This window comes from Ailuropoda melanoleuca, chromosome 1 (genome assembly GCF_002007445.2).
Source record: "Ailuropoda melanoleuca isolate Jingjing chromosome 1, ASM200744v2, whole genome shotgun sequence".
Classification (NCBI taxonomy): domain Eukaryota; kingdom Metazoa; phylum Chordata; class Mammalia; order Carnivora; family Ursidae; genus Ailuropoda; species Ailuropoda melanoleuca.
Genome location: NC_048218.1, coordinates 99,385,876 through 99,398,641, shown reverse-complemented (window position 1 = coordinate 99,398,641; position 12,766 = coordinate 99,385,876). Strand labels below are relative to the sequence as shown.

General features: G+C 39.1%; 1 protein-coding gene across 6 annotated transcripts in view; it reads left to right on the top strand.

The window, feature by feature from the left end:
• The first annotated feature begins 211 nt into the window (after positions 1-211).
• The window catches only part of OTOL1 (otolin 1), a 191,707-nt gene continuing 179,152 nt past the window's right edge, over positions 212-12,766 (top strand). For all 6 annotated transcript variants that reach the window (XR_004626345.1, XR_004626344.1, XR_004626342.1 and 3 more), the window contains exons 1-2: positions 212-519; positions 1,084-1,214. The gene's annotated coding sequence lies outside the window, so the exon portion shown is untranslated. The remainder of the gene's footprint in view (positions 520-1,083; positions 1,215-12,766) is intronic.

The window sequence follows — 12,766 nt, the reverse complement described above, 5'->3', positions numbered from 1 at the left end:
CATATTAGAGATTTATTTATTTTTTTAGATTTTATTTATTTGTTTGAGAGAGAAAGCATGAGTGGGGTGGGAGGAGGGGCAGAGAGAGGGGGAGAAGCCAACTCCCCACTGAGCAGAAAGCCTGACACAGAGCTCCATCCCAGGACCCTGAGATCATGACCTGAGCCAAAGGCAGACACTTCACTGACTGAGCCATCCAGACGCCCCAGGAGTAGTGGAGATTTAAATGAGACCATCTATGAAAAACACTAGCACAAAGCCTGGCACCCAAGTAAACAGTAAAGCCCCTGTTCTTACTTGGTGTGATCAGAGAAAGTGAGGGCTTCCCTTCTATCAAAATGTTTGCACTGCTGGCCTTTCACTGCCCCTGGGACTTCAGACATTGTCTCAGGAGGACTCTGTTGTAAAAGAACTCTCTTTCCTAGGCATCCACACTGCTCTGCGCCGCCACCCTGAGCATCCTTGCAGCTGCGTTATCAGTTTATCAGATTGGCCCTGAGGGGTTGGAGCACAAGACAAGTAAGTATTGATTGTTTCCAAAAAAGTACAAATAAAAATAAAAAATCAGCCATTAACCCCTGTTAACATTTGGTGTATTCCTTGACAATCTTGTATAATCTTTAAGAAACTGGAATTGAAGGAGAGCAGAATATGCCACCCCCAAAAATGCCCCTTTAGCATATTGATTCTTTTGAATTAAAGTTATTTCAAAGACAGCTGGTGCAAGAAGGACACTCTGATCCTCCTTTGTCCCCCTGCGAGCAGGAAATAAATCTCCCATGTGAAGGTACTCTGCCTGTACCAAAAGGGTAGAAAGCACCCTTATCATAAAGATAGGGAATTTAGGGCCACAAAGACTATGTTGACAAAACTTGTTATTTCTTTGCTAACTTAATACCCTAAGCCCAAACCCCTTTATCTTGTCAATTTTCACAAAGTTATTGTTTCCTTGTCTGAAAGGTATAAAAGCTGCCTGCTTTGGTCACCTCTTTGAGTCTCATATTTTTTATGGGGCTCTTATCAGTACAGAATTGAATTTGTTTTTCTCCTGTTAACCTATCTTACATCAATATTAATTATTAGGCCAGCCAAAGAACCTAGAAGGGAAGAAGGAAAAAGTTTTTCATCCCTGCAGTTTTGGCGTGTAATGTGGAGCTCTTTACTGGCTGCAACAGCTCAGAGATCCTGGGACATCTGACAGGAGCCAGCAGAAGGTAAGAATTCTTACCATGTCCATCTCCCAGTTCTCTGCCTGCAGGGTCTGGTGGAAGCAGTGGTGCGAGTTCTTTTCTTTTTCTAAATTAGATTAGCATGAGAAGATATTTGTGTGAACTATCCCTTGGGTAGAGCAACGCTGGTAAAGGTTTGTTATGAGTACTCTTGTTTTCTGTTGCTCTCTTTCCTCCCAGTGATGGTGATCCTTTTCTTTGGTCTCTCTCTTTTGTGTCATTTGGCATAACAAAGAAAACCACAGAGTGCAACACAGGCATGGGTCCTATAAACCCGTTGTTTGAGCCGGCCTCACAGACTGGTGAGTTCATGGTTCTCAACAGACCAGCGTCTATTTAGACAAGCTTTGCTGTGGGTCCCTTGTGTAAAAACTGGATGAAGTTTTCCTTTCATCTTGTCCTATGTCTTGAGAGCTTGGCTTTGTAACTAGTGTGAATATTCTCTCGGGTTTCTGCCAGCCAGAAGATGTACATACCAGCTTGCATTTGGTGGCCAGTTGAATAGAAGAGGGTTCTAAGAAACTCAGTTACAAGCAGCACTTTCCTTGTCTGGTTGTGCCAGTTCTTAGGGGAATTTGTTGCAAGAGGTTTCAGCCCATAAAGGACCTTTATTGTCTCAACCTTTATTGTCTTGTTGGTGCTGGAAAAGTCCCATTCAGGAGCACCTGCCTCCGTCTGTAGCTGGAGGCATCTCACGTTCTCATGGGAAACTGGAGACACTATTTGCATTACACCATTCTTACTTCCTGTGACCACGAGATTTTGCTTTTGTAGGGTAACTCTGGGAGTGAACTTTCTGAACTTTCTGGTGCTGCATCTTTTGTACTCTCTTTTGGGACATGTCTTATATCTTTTGTGCCATAAAAGGGTTATTGGCTTGAGTCAGGATTGAAATTAACATAAGATCCTACTTCTTTTTTTTTTTTTTTAAAGATTTTATTTATTTATTTAACAGGGATAGAGACAGCCAGCGAGAGAGGGAACACAAGCAGGGGGAGTGGGAGAGGAAGAAGCAGGCTCATAGTGGAGGAGCCTGATGTGGGGCTCGATCCCACAATGCCGGGATCACGCCCTGAGCCGAAGGCAGATGCTTAACCGCTGTGCCACCCAGGCGCCCCAAGATCCTACTTTTCAATGATGTGTGCTTTGAATTGGAAAAACTTCTGTATTTGAAAAATATTTGGGAGAGCTCTCATTCTGAACAGTTGTCCTGTTGTTCCTATGGAAAGATCAAAAAAAAAATTTGGATACCAAGGAGTATAATGGCCAGCCTTAGGGACTTCCTTAACAAGATGAAAGAACAGAAATTAGACTTAGAAAAAAATTAAAATCCACAATCAACATAAATTCCCTTTCTGAAAATCTAGCCTCATTTCCTTAGCAAATTCCCTTAGCTCCCCAAACTCTTCCACCTTCCCCAGAAAATCCGTTAAACACCTACCTGCCTATTTTAACTTCCCTTTCCCTGTAAGATTTATAGATGACACTCCAGCCTCATCTCTAGGCCCAGGGTATACAGGTTACTCGTGTAAATGTGAAAGCCAGGGAGTGTGTTTAGCAGTAGTGCCAGGAAGTAAATTTAGCAGAAGACTTGTTTTGCTGTCCCTTCAAACTGCTCCTACTTTCCAGGTCTCTATAACCAGGCTCTGCCAGTCTTAGGCCTTTCTATGCAATATCCTTTGCAAATGTAATCTGGAACCCTCTAGCCCCACCTGAAGAACTCATGTCCTCTGGACAGCAGCAGATCTTTCCAACTATAAAGCCCTTTTACCTCCACTTTCAGAAGATACTACCAAATTTAGAGAGGAATTAGAAAGATTAGTGGCCAGGGGCACCTGGGTGGCTCAGTCGGTTGAGCATCAGACTCTTGGTTTTGGCTCAGGTCATGCATGATCTCAGGGTTGTGGGATGGAGCCCCACATCTGCTCTGGCTCAGTGGGAAGTCCGCTTCCCCTCTCCCTCTTCCCTCCGCCACCCCCATCTCATGAATGTGCTCACTCTGTCTCTCTGAGATAAATAGGTAAAGGTAAATCTTTAAAAAAAAAAAAAAAAAGAAAAGAAAAGAAAAAGAAAAAGATTAGTGGCCATTTACAACCCCTCTCCCAAGGACCTTGATTAGTTGCAAGGGTGTTCTTCCCACCCTTGATTATACTGTAGTTAACAGAGAGATCAGATGGCCCCCTGGAGAAAACCCTTCTCAAAGAGGAAACACAGGAGCAGAATTTCTCCCAGGCCCTCCTACAAATGATCAGGAAATGGAACAGCTGGAGGCTGATATTCAGGGGTGGATAGAAGCTGTCATAGAACTTTCCCCCCTAAGGTGAACTGCTCTGAGTTTGAATTGTACATTCAGAAAGAAGGAGAGCATCCAAAGGCCTTTGTTGAATCCTTTATACAGATTTTTCAAAGGCATACTGCACTGAATTCTGAAGCTCCAGAACATAGAAATCTTTTCATTTCTGCCTTGGTAGGAAAATTTCTTCCTGATATAAAAAGGCAAATTCAAAATAGTGTGATTGGGTGGGCTAGTCAACCTCTAAGCATTATAATGGGAGGAGCTGCCCAGTTCTTTGAAGAAAGCTATCAGGAGTGCAGGAGAAAAAAGAAAATTGACAATTCTTCATTTGCAACTTGAATCTTTAAAGAAACAAAAGCATAACCCTGAGAACAACTTAAAGTCCACTGAGAGCCTTTCCTGTTTTCCTCCAGACATTTTCAAATGTTGTAAAAAATCAGGACTTTGGAAACACAATTGTCCTGCACTTAAAGGAAAAAGAGAAAAATTTAAATAGTAATTACCTTAGACTTCAGATAATAGACAAGTATCCCCCAAAACTCCTGGGAAAAACCTTGCATTCTTTCTCTGTCCCTTGAGCTGTAAGTCTTACCATGTCTTTGAAATATAAACACCATAGGAGATAACTAAAATACTGTCCTCAATCACGTGAAACTAAAGGGAAAAAAGTGTGTGGGGGAGGCTTTTAAAAATATGATCTGCTATGAAATCTCTCTTGCTTAAACTGTATCTACAGCTTTCCTAAGATTATTTGCCGAAGGCAAATACGAACCTTCAAAGTCTTCTCCGCAAATAGTAAAAAAATTTAGCCATATAAGTGGGTAAACTTAACTTATTCCAACTGCCAGAAACACAATTTGGATCCAACTGTCACTTGTAAACTAGTGAGTTTTATGTTATTACACCTGACTCACAGCTAACATTTTAGAATGGAAACTCTGAGGTACTCAGCTTGTATCTGCCTGTGTGTTTATGTGTGTTTATCTACGTATGTTATAAATGTGTGATTTATTTTTCCTACCTCCAGATGGTATTACCAAATTTAATTTGTAATAAAGCCCTATTTAATTGGCTTAAAGAAAGATGAGCACTTATCAAATTAAATATTTCAAAACTCTCAGAAGTATAATAGAAGTCAACCCAGGTGCTTTCAAATTCATGTCATCTAAGATAACGTTTGTTAAATAAAAGCTAGTTTAAGTTTGGTGGTTTAATCAAAATAGGAATGTCTTTAGAGTTATTGGCATTTAAGAACTGTTAATGGCATTCTGTCTAGGTTTACTAAAAGTCAAATAAGTTCATCTTATCTCTGTTACAAAATTTGTCAGCAGGAAAAATAAGATGATGGCTAGCTGATTTAATTTCTCATGAAATTTTGAGTAATCTAATATTATTTAGAACAAATGAATTAGTGGCTCAGTTGGTTGAGTGTCAGACTCCTGATTTTGGCTCAGGTCATGAACTTGGGGTCATGAGATCAAGCCCCAGGTGGGGCTCCATGCTCAGTGCAGAGTCGGCTTGGGATTCTCTCTCTCTCTCTCTCTGCCCCTTTCCCTGCTCATGTGTGCACTCTAACAAATAAATAAATAAAATCTTTAAAAAAAAAAAAAGGAAGTGAATTAAATAAATGCAAGCAAGATAAAAATTTTTAAGTGAAATTTTCAACAATAATTATTTTTCATGATATGTCTACTTAAAGTTTCCCAAATCTCTGTGGTAACTTATACTCTCAGAGTTTTGCTAAGTTAAGTTAAATGATGGAAATACCTTGAATATCTAGGCCATTTCCAAGTAAGATAAAATACAGAAACATTAATTATTGAACATAGGTTTATCCACTTTTGGGTTCTTATTGCATAGAAACTGAACATATTTGGATCTGTCAGTAAACGTGTCTTGTGCCACATTAAAAAAAATTGTACTGTAAGAAAACATACATTTCTAGGGGTTATGAAGTGCATTAATGGGTCTGCCAATCTGTAGAATACTGGTATAACAATTGACAATTGCATACTAGAAATTAAGGTTTTTAACAGTTAAGAATCCTAATTAATATATGAAATAGTAAAAGAAACAACACTATGCAAGCGAAGTAAGGTGTGTTTAGGCTCAGAAAAAGCATGAGATATGGAGGTGTATTATTGTTAAGGGAAAAAGTAATATAATGCTGATTATTTAAGAGAGAAATAGAGAAAGAATTTTTCTTGTGTGGTCATGCTAGCTAAAATAGAATAAATTTATTATAAGCATTTTTTAAAATAAGGTACTTATGTAAACAAAAACTTAATTTCTTTCATCTGCTAAAAGGACGGTTTTCTTGTACTATTAGTCTGCTCTTGATAAGATTGTGGAAGGTTTTCTTTACCGTTTGAGTAATCTGCCTAGACGGCAAAGATTTTGTGTTTTGTCAAAATAATTTCCTGTGCTTCATGTTCCCTTTATCAGGTCTTTGATTACTTAAGAAAACAGAGTCTTCTCTATTAAAAGAACTAAATTTTTTTTCTTTCTACTGTGTAACTTTCTGTATTTTCCTGCAAAGTCTTTAGTTGTCACTTTGGTTAAGTGGATAACTAAGTATTGTTTCGCAGTAATCTATGATTAATCAAGTATTTAAAACCTATTGATATTTTTGACAAATGTCCCCCCAAATCAAATTCTAAATGAAGTCTTTTTGACCTTGAACTAACTTTGGGATTTTGCAGAGAGTCCCTAGACCACTTCAAAAATTTATTCTCTCTCCTTGAAAAAAGAGAAATGAAAAGATAATTAGGCTTATTTGATATGTTAAATTTCATAGGAAAGCATTATTAAATCAGAAGTGATGCTAAATCTTTTTTGGGTTGTACTTGTGTAGACATATATTATTAATATGTGTTCAAGAAATTGTATAAAATTCCTAAAAATCTGATATGTAATGTTATTAGTCATAAATGCATTTATCACTTTAAAATGTTCTGTGTCACAGAAATAACCAAATTTCCTTGTTGATTGCTTCATAAAGGATTCTCATTAGATCTTTCACTATGGCCTTTTTAAAGTCTTCTGTCATTTCATAAGATTCCTTATGAAAAGTTTCAGCAAAGCAGACTTTACAAGAGTCTATATAGTTAATCACTACTCTTGCTGTATTTATGTAAATAATCAGACCAAAATTATTAAAACAAGACTTATTTGGAAACAAATTAATCTTAATTTGATTATCTCTGATAGAAATGGGGCTGCCTATAGAGAGAAAAATGATGTTTTGATGGAAAACTATAGTACATGCTTGTGGATATCAGATTTTAGTCCTATTAATTGTCTTTGAGGTTTTGTTGTCTCCCTGTACACTCGACTGGATCCTGAATGTGTCTAGTTTCCTCCAAAATGTAGCTACAACTCTCCAAACTAACATTTGCAATTTTCTCCCACCCTTTTGCCTTGTAATCATTGAGAACGAAAACTGCCCTTTTCCCAAAGCCATGAATGCTAGTTGGACAACTTGGTATAAACTTCAGAGAAATCACCATAATAGCTGGTGTATGGATAATCTTTATGACTGTTGCTGTGTGATCTTTCAGAAGGATCACCAGAGACATTCAAACTGCAAACCAGGAAAATCTGTCAGAGTGCCATTTCCTGTCCTTACTCCATCCGAAGATGTCTTGAGTCTGACATCTAAACATCTTTTTGACTAGCTCCCTTCAGAACTCAGAAACTGGGATGATTGTCTGCTCCGATCATTAACCATTGTTTTTATTTTATTTCCAAAGAAATGTCCCCTATTAAATACCTCATGCAGATACTCATACCGTATAGGCCTAACTTTGGGAGCCTGCCTGCAACACCGCCTCCTGAAATGAGACACGACTGTTAACTGAACTGACCTATTTTCAAAGACTAAGCGACTAGTTCAGTGAGATAATGGAGCAATCTATCAGCTTCTGGATTGTGAAACTTCTTGCAAGTTTCAAAGGTGGGGCAGGAGAGCCGAACATGCCACCCCAAAATATGCCGCTTTGGTGTATTGATTCTTCTGAATCAAAGTTACCTAAGAAGCAGCCAGTACAAGGACACTCTGACCCTCCTCTGTCCCCCTGGAAGCAGAAAATAAATCTGCCATGTGAAATGTTCCCTTCCTATATCAGAAGGGTAGAAGGCATCCTTGTCACTAGAGATAGAGAATTTGGGGTAAGGAAGGCTATATAAACAAAGCATGTCACTTCTTCACTGATTTACTGCCCCAAGCCCAAACCCCCTTATCTTGTCAATTCTTCACAAATTTATTATTTCCTTGTCTGAAAGGTATAAAAGCTGCTTGCTTCTTTTCCTTCTTGGAGTCTCATATTTTTTGTGGGGCTCCTGTATGTATGAAATTAAATTCGTTTTCTCCTGTTGATCTGTCTTATGCCAATTTAATTATTAAGCCTGCCAGAGAATCTAGAGGGGTAAAAGGGAAAAGATTTCCACCCCCACAGATTCATATTGTATAAAGACTTTTTGTGATTTGCTTTCTTTTCTTTTTTTAAAAGTTCACAGCAGCTTTATTCGTAGTTGCCGTGAACTGGAAAGAGACCTCATGTTCATCAGTGGGTGCGTGGTTAAATAAACGTGATATATTCCTGCCACGGAATGCTACGTAGCATCAAAAGTGAACAAACTATTAATATATCCAGTAACTTGCATAAACCTCCAGGATATTATGTTGAGTGAAAAAACCTATCTAAAAAGGTCAGACTGCGTGGTTCTAGTGAAATAACATTTTTGTGGTGATGGAATTGTTCCATAGATGGATATTTTTTAAATTGAATTATAGTTGACCCACAATATTATATTAGTTTTAGGTGCTGTGATTTGCTTTCTTCACTTCATGTTTACATTGTCTTTCCAGATCTTTAGTAATGCTGAAAAATATGCTTTCATGGTTGCACTGGGGATTCCATACGTGGAGATGCTATTATTTATTACCAGTTTGGTATATGGGGCAGTTAATTTTATTTTCCTACTATAAATAACACTAGAGTAAACACCTTTTATGCAAATTTTTGAGATCTTTTCTGATTATATCAATTAAATTCTTATATAAATAAATTACTTAAAATAAGTTCCTAGGGGCTCCTGGATGGTTCAGTCAGTTAAATATCTGCCTTCGGCTCAGGTCATGATCCCAGGCCCCTGGGATCGAGCCCCACATCAGGCTTCCTGTTCAGCAGTGAATCTGTTTCTCCGTCTCCCTGTACCCCTCCGCTTGTGCTCCCTGTACCCCTGCTTGTGCTCTCTCTCAAATAAATAAATAAATAAAATCCTTTTTAAAAAAAAAGTTCCTAGAAATAGAATCAATTTTTAAAAATAAATTCCTAGAAGTGAGATTGCTAAGTCAAAAGAAATATGCATTTTGAGAAATATTGCTGACCTGCCCCCTAGCAAGTTGTGTCAATTTACTATTCCTACCAACAGTGTTTGTATCAGTGAGCAAATCATTCAAGGGCTTGCACACTTTCTAGCGGACTTTTCTTTCCACCCTGTGTCCCCCAGTGCATCCCTGCACGGAGCCTCTACTTAAGATCTGCCCTCTGTTCCAGTTACATTGTTTCGTTCAGTATCTCTCAGACGTCCCCTGGGAACCACCTCTGGGCTTTTGTCGTACCTGTTTAGAAATGTCTTCCTCCTCTTCTGCAGTTCTGAGTCATATTTCCATAATTCAAGTCCCAACCCCTCTGCAAAGCCTTGCCTGATTGTCCAACTTAGTAAGCAAACCTCCTTGCTCTGAAGTTCCTCCACCTTGATGGTCTGTGCCACTCATTTTCCACTTGTCACCTGTTATGATTTGTCTTTTTATATATGTCTGCGTTGTTTCCTGAAGGACTCATATCGTACAAAATCACATTTAAAAACCCCTTATATTACCCATAGCATACACAAATGTAGCTTTGCATATGTAACTATATCGTGACACATATTATATATATATAATAACATATAGTATAAAACTCCAATGAGGGGTCATAATGAACCCTCCCCCTTATTCCAGTCACTACCGCCAACAAAAAACCAGGTGTCCCTATCAGGGCTGTCCCACACTCCAGGAGGCTCAGACCTCAACTTCCTTGAACTTAAACTTCCTTTGTGCTATTTTTATCTAAACTATAAAATGATACGGGCTCTTTTCCACATAGCACTTAAGGAATAGCTAAATTCAATTATAAATCATAAAATCGTGATCAGAATAATCTGGTCAATGTCTAGAATCAGGAATCAAAATCAATTTGACAAAAGATAATATATACACACTCAACAACAAGCCTAAATATCTGTTTTTTAAAAATACTTAACCTGAATGGTATCGGAAGTCTAGATACNATAATGAACCCTCCCCCTTATTCCAGTCACTACCGCCAACAAAAAACCAGGTGTCCCTATCAGGGCTGTCCCACACTCCAGGAGGCTCAGACCTCAACTTCCTTGAACTTAAACTTCCTTTGTGCTATTTTTATCTAAACTATAAAATGATACGGGCTCTTTTCCACATAGCACTTAAGGAATAGCTAAATTCAATTATAAATCATAAAATTGTGATCAGAATAATCTGGTCAATGTCTAGAATCAGGAATCAAAATCAATTTGACAAAAGATAATATATACACACTCAACAACAAGCCTAAATATCTGTTTTTAAAAATACTTAACCTGAATGGTATCGGAAGTCTAGATAGTGTTAGTGATCAAAATTTATAGCTCCTTCAAGAAACGCTGAGATGGAAAACATGTCAAAGTCACATTATCTAAGTAATTCACTACACAGTGCAAATATACCATAAGAAGCTGAAAATTCTATCATTGTAGGCTGCATTTAGGTACGACAGGCACTGCTTCCTCATAACTAAATCTTTATAACTAGATCATCAAAGTATCTCGTTAACATTCCTGGCCATTTTGGGAGAGAAAGCAGATGAGAAGATAGTTAAAACGGACATTTATCGTCCTTCACAGTTCATAGAGGCCATCCTCCTGCTGCAGGAGTGTGAGCACACTTTCCGGTAGACGTCAATCGTACAGACGGAGAATTGGAGACCTGAGGAGACGAAGGCTGGGTGACAGCCACACAGCCAGTAAGTGGGCTCCCTGACTCTCACAGCCGGCTTTGTCCGCTTCTCAGTCTGGTTCCCTCTCAGCTATAACCTGTACTCCTAGTGCATATTAGGAGCAGGTTTCAGGTGTAGGGGCCTCACCCCGGCCTCAGGATCTTTGCACTTTCCATTCTCTCTGTCTGGACTGTCTCAGAGACATCCACTTGGCTTGTTCCCTCACCTCCTTCAGTTTTCTGCTCTGATGCCACTTTCTTTGTGAGTTCTTCCCTGATTATTTAAAATCCCAGTGACCCTCACCCTCACACACATACCCAAGAATTTCTCAGCCTTTTTCTTGCTTTATTTTTCTCTAAGCACTTATCAGCCTCTGATGTGTTATACATTTATGTGTTGACACTTGCAGGTAAGCTCCACAAGAACAGGAATAAAAATTCCTAATAAAAATTGTTCTGTTCCTGTGGTATCCTAGACCTAGAGCAATGGATGGCATCTAGAAGACAACAAGTATTTGTAGGATGTATACAAATTAAAAAAATAAATCCATGTGATTTCAAGTTTGAATTTATAGCACTACAATTGGCTTCTGTGGTGGTAGTTTGAACAGCCTGATTTCTAGCTCTGAGGTTTTCATTCATTCATTCATTCATTCGTTCACTGTTTTGCTTTTCTTCACTTACTTTATCACTNCAGGCACTGCTTCCTCATAACTAAATCTTTATAACTAGATCATCAAAGTATCTCGTTAACATTCCTGGCCATTTTGGGAGAGAAAGCAGATGAGAAGATAGTTAAAACGGACATTTATCGTCCTTCACAGTTCATAGAGGCCATCCTCCTGCTGCAGGAGTGTGAGCACACTTTCCGGTAGACGTCAATCGTACAGACGGAGAATTGGAGACCTGAGGAGACGAAGGCTGGGTGACAGCCACACAGCCAGTAAGTGGGCTCCCTGACTCTCACAGCCGGCTTTGTCCGCTTCTCAGTCTGGTTCCCTCTCAGCTATAACTTATACTCCTAGTGCATATTAGGAGCAGGTTTCAGGTGTAGGGGCCTCACCCCGGCCTCAGGATCTTTGCACTTTCCATTCTCTCTGTCTGGACTGTCTCAGAGACATCCACTTGGCTTGTTCCCTCACCTCCTTCAGTTTTCTGCTCTGATGCCACTTTCTTTGTGAGTTCTTCCCTGATTATTTAAAATCCCAGTGACCCTCACCCTCACACACATACCCAAGAATTTCTCAGCCTTTTTCTTGCTTTATTTTTCTCTAAGCACTTATCAGCCTCTGATGTGTTATACATTTATGTGTTGACACTTGCAGGTAAGCTCCACAAGAACAGGAATAAAAATTCCTAATAAAAATTGTTCTGTTCCTGTGGTATCCTAGACCTAGAGCAATGGATGGCATCTAGAAGACAACAAGTATTTGTAGGATGTATACAAATTAAAAAAATAAATCCATGTGATTTCAAGTTTGAATTTATAGCACTACAATTGGCTTCTGTGGTGGTAGTTTGAACAGCCTGATTTCTAGCTCTGAGGTTTTCATTCATTCATTCATTCATTCGTTCACTGTTTTGCTTTTCTTCACTTACTTTATCACTGCCTGAAACTTTATTATGTATTTATCCATGTGCTAATTTATTGTCTGTCCCTTTACCTTACTGCAGTATAAGCTCTAAGAAGGCAAGGGCTTTGACTGTCTTGTAAAGGGCTCTACCTTCTCACAGAAAACAATGCGTGGCACATAATAGATGTTCAAGAAATGGCTCTGGTAAGATAATAAATCTGTAAGTGTATTCATTTAAGAAACATTTGTTGAGCACCTACTACACACCTGGCAGGACCTGTCTTTAGTTTTATGAGGGAGAAAAACAAGTCAACAGGGAATTGCAACACAGGTAGGATTTACCATGGAAGCGAGGAAATGTGGAGGTACCCCTAACCTGATTGTGAGGGGTCACAAAGAACTTTCCAGCTGGGATTGTCCTGAGCCAAGCTTGGCGGTGACAGCGTACGCAAAGGCACTGAGTCAAGCAAGACAAAGTGTTGGAAGTGCAAATACTTTGATATTAGACCGGGCCTCGGGGTTGGAGGAGAAGGGGTCAGGGGAAGCTGGAGAGCCAAGGAGCTTGTGTGACATGCCAGTATGCGGGTCTGATTCTGAGGTTAGTAGA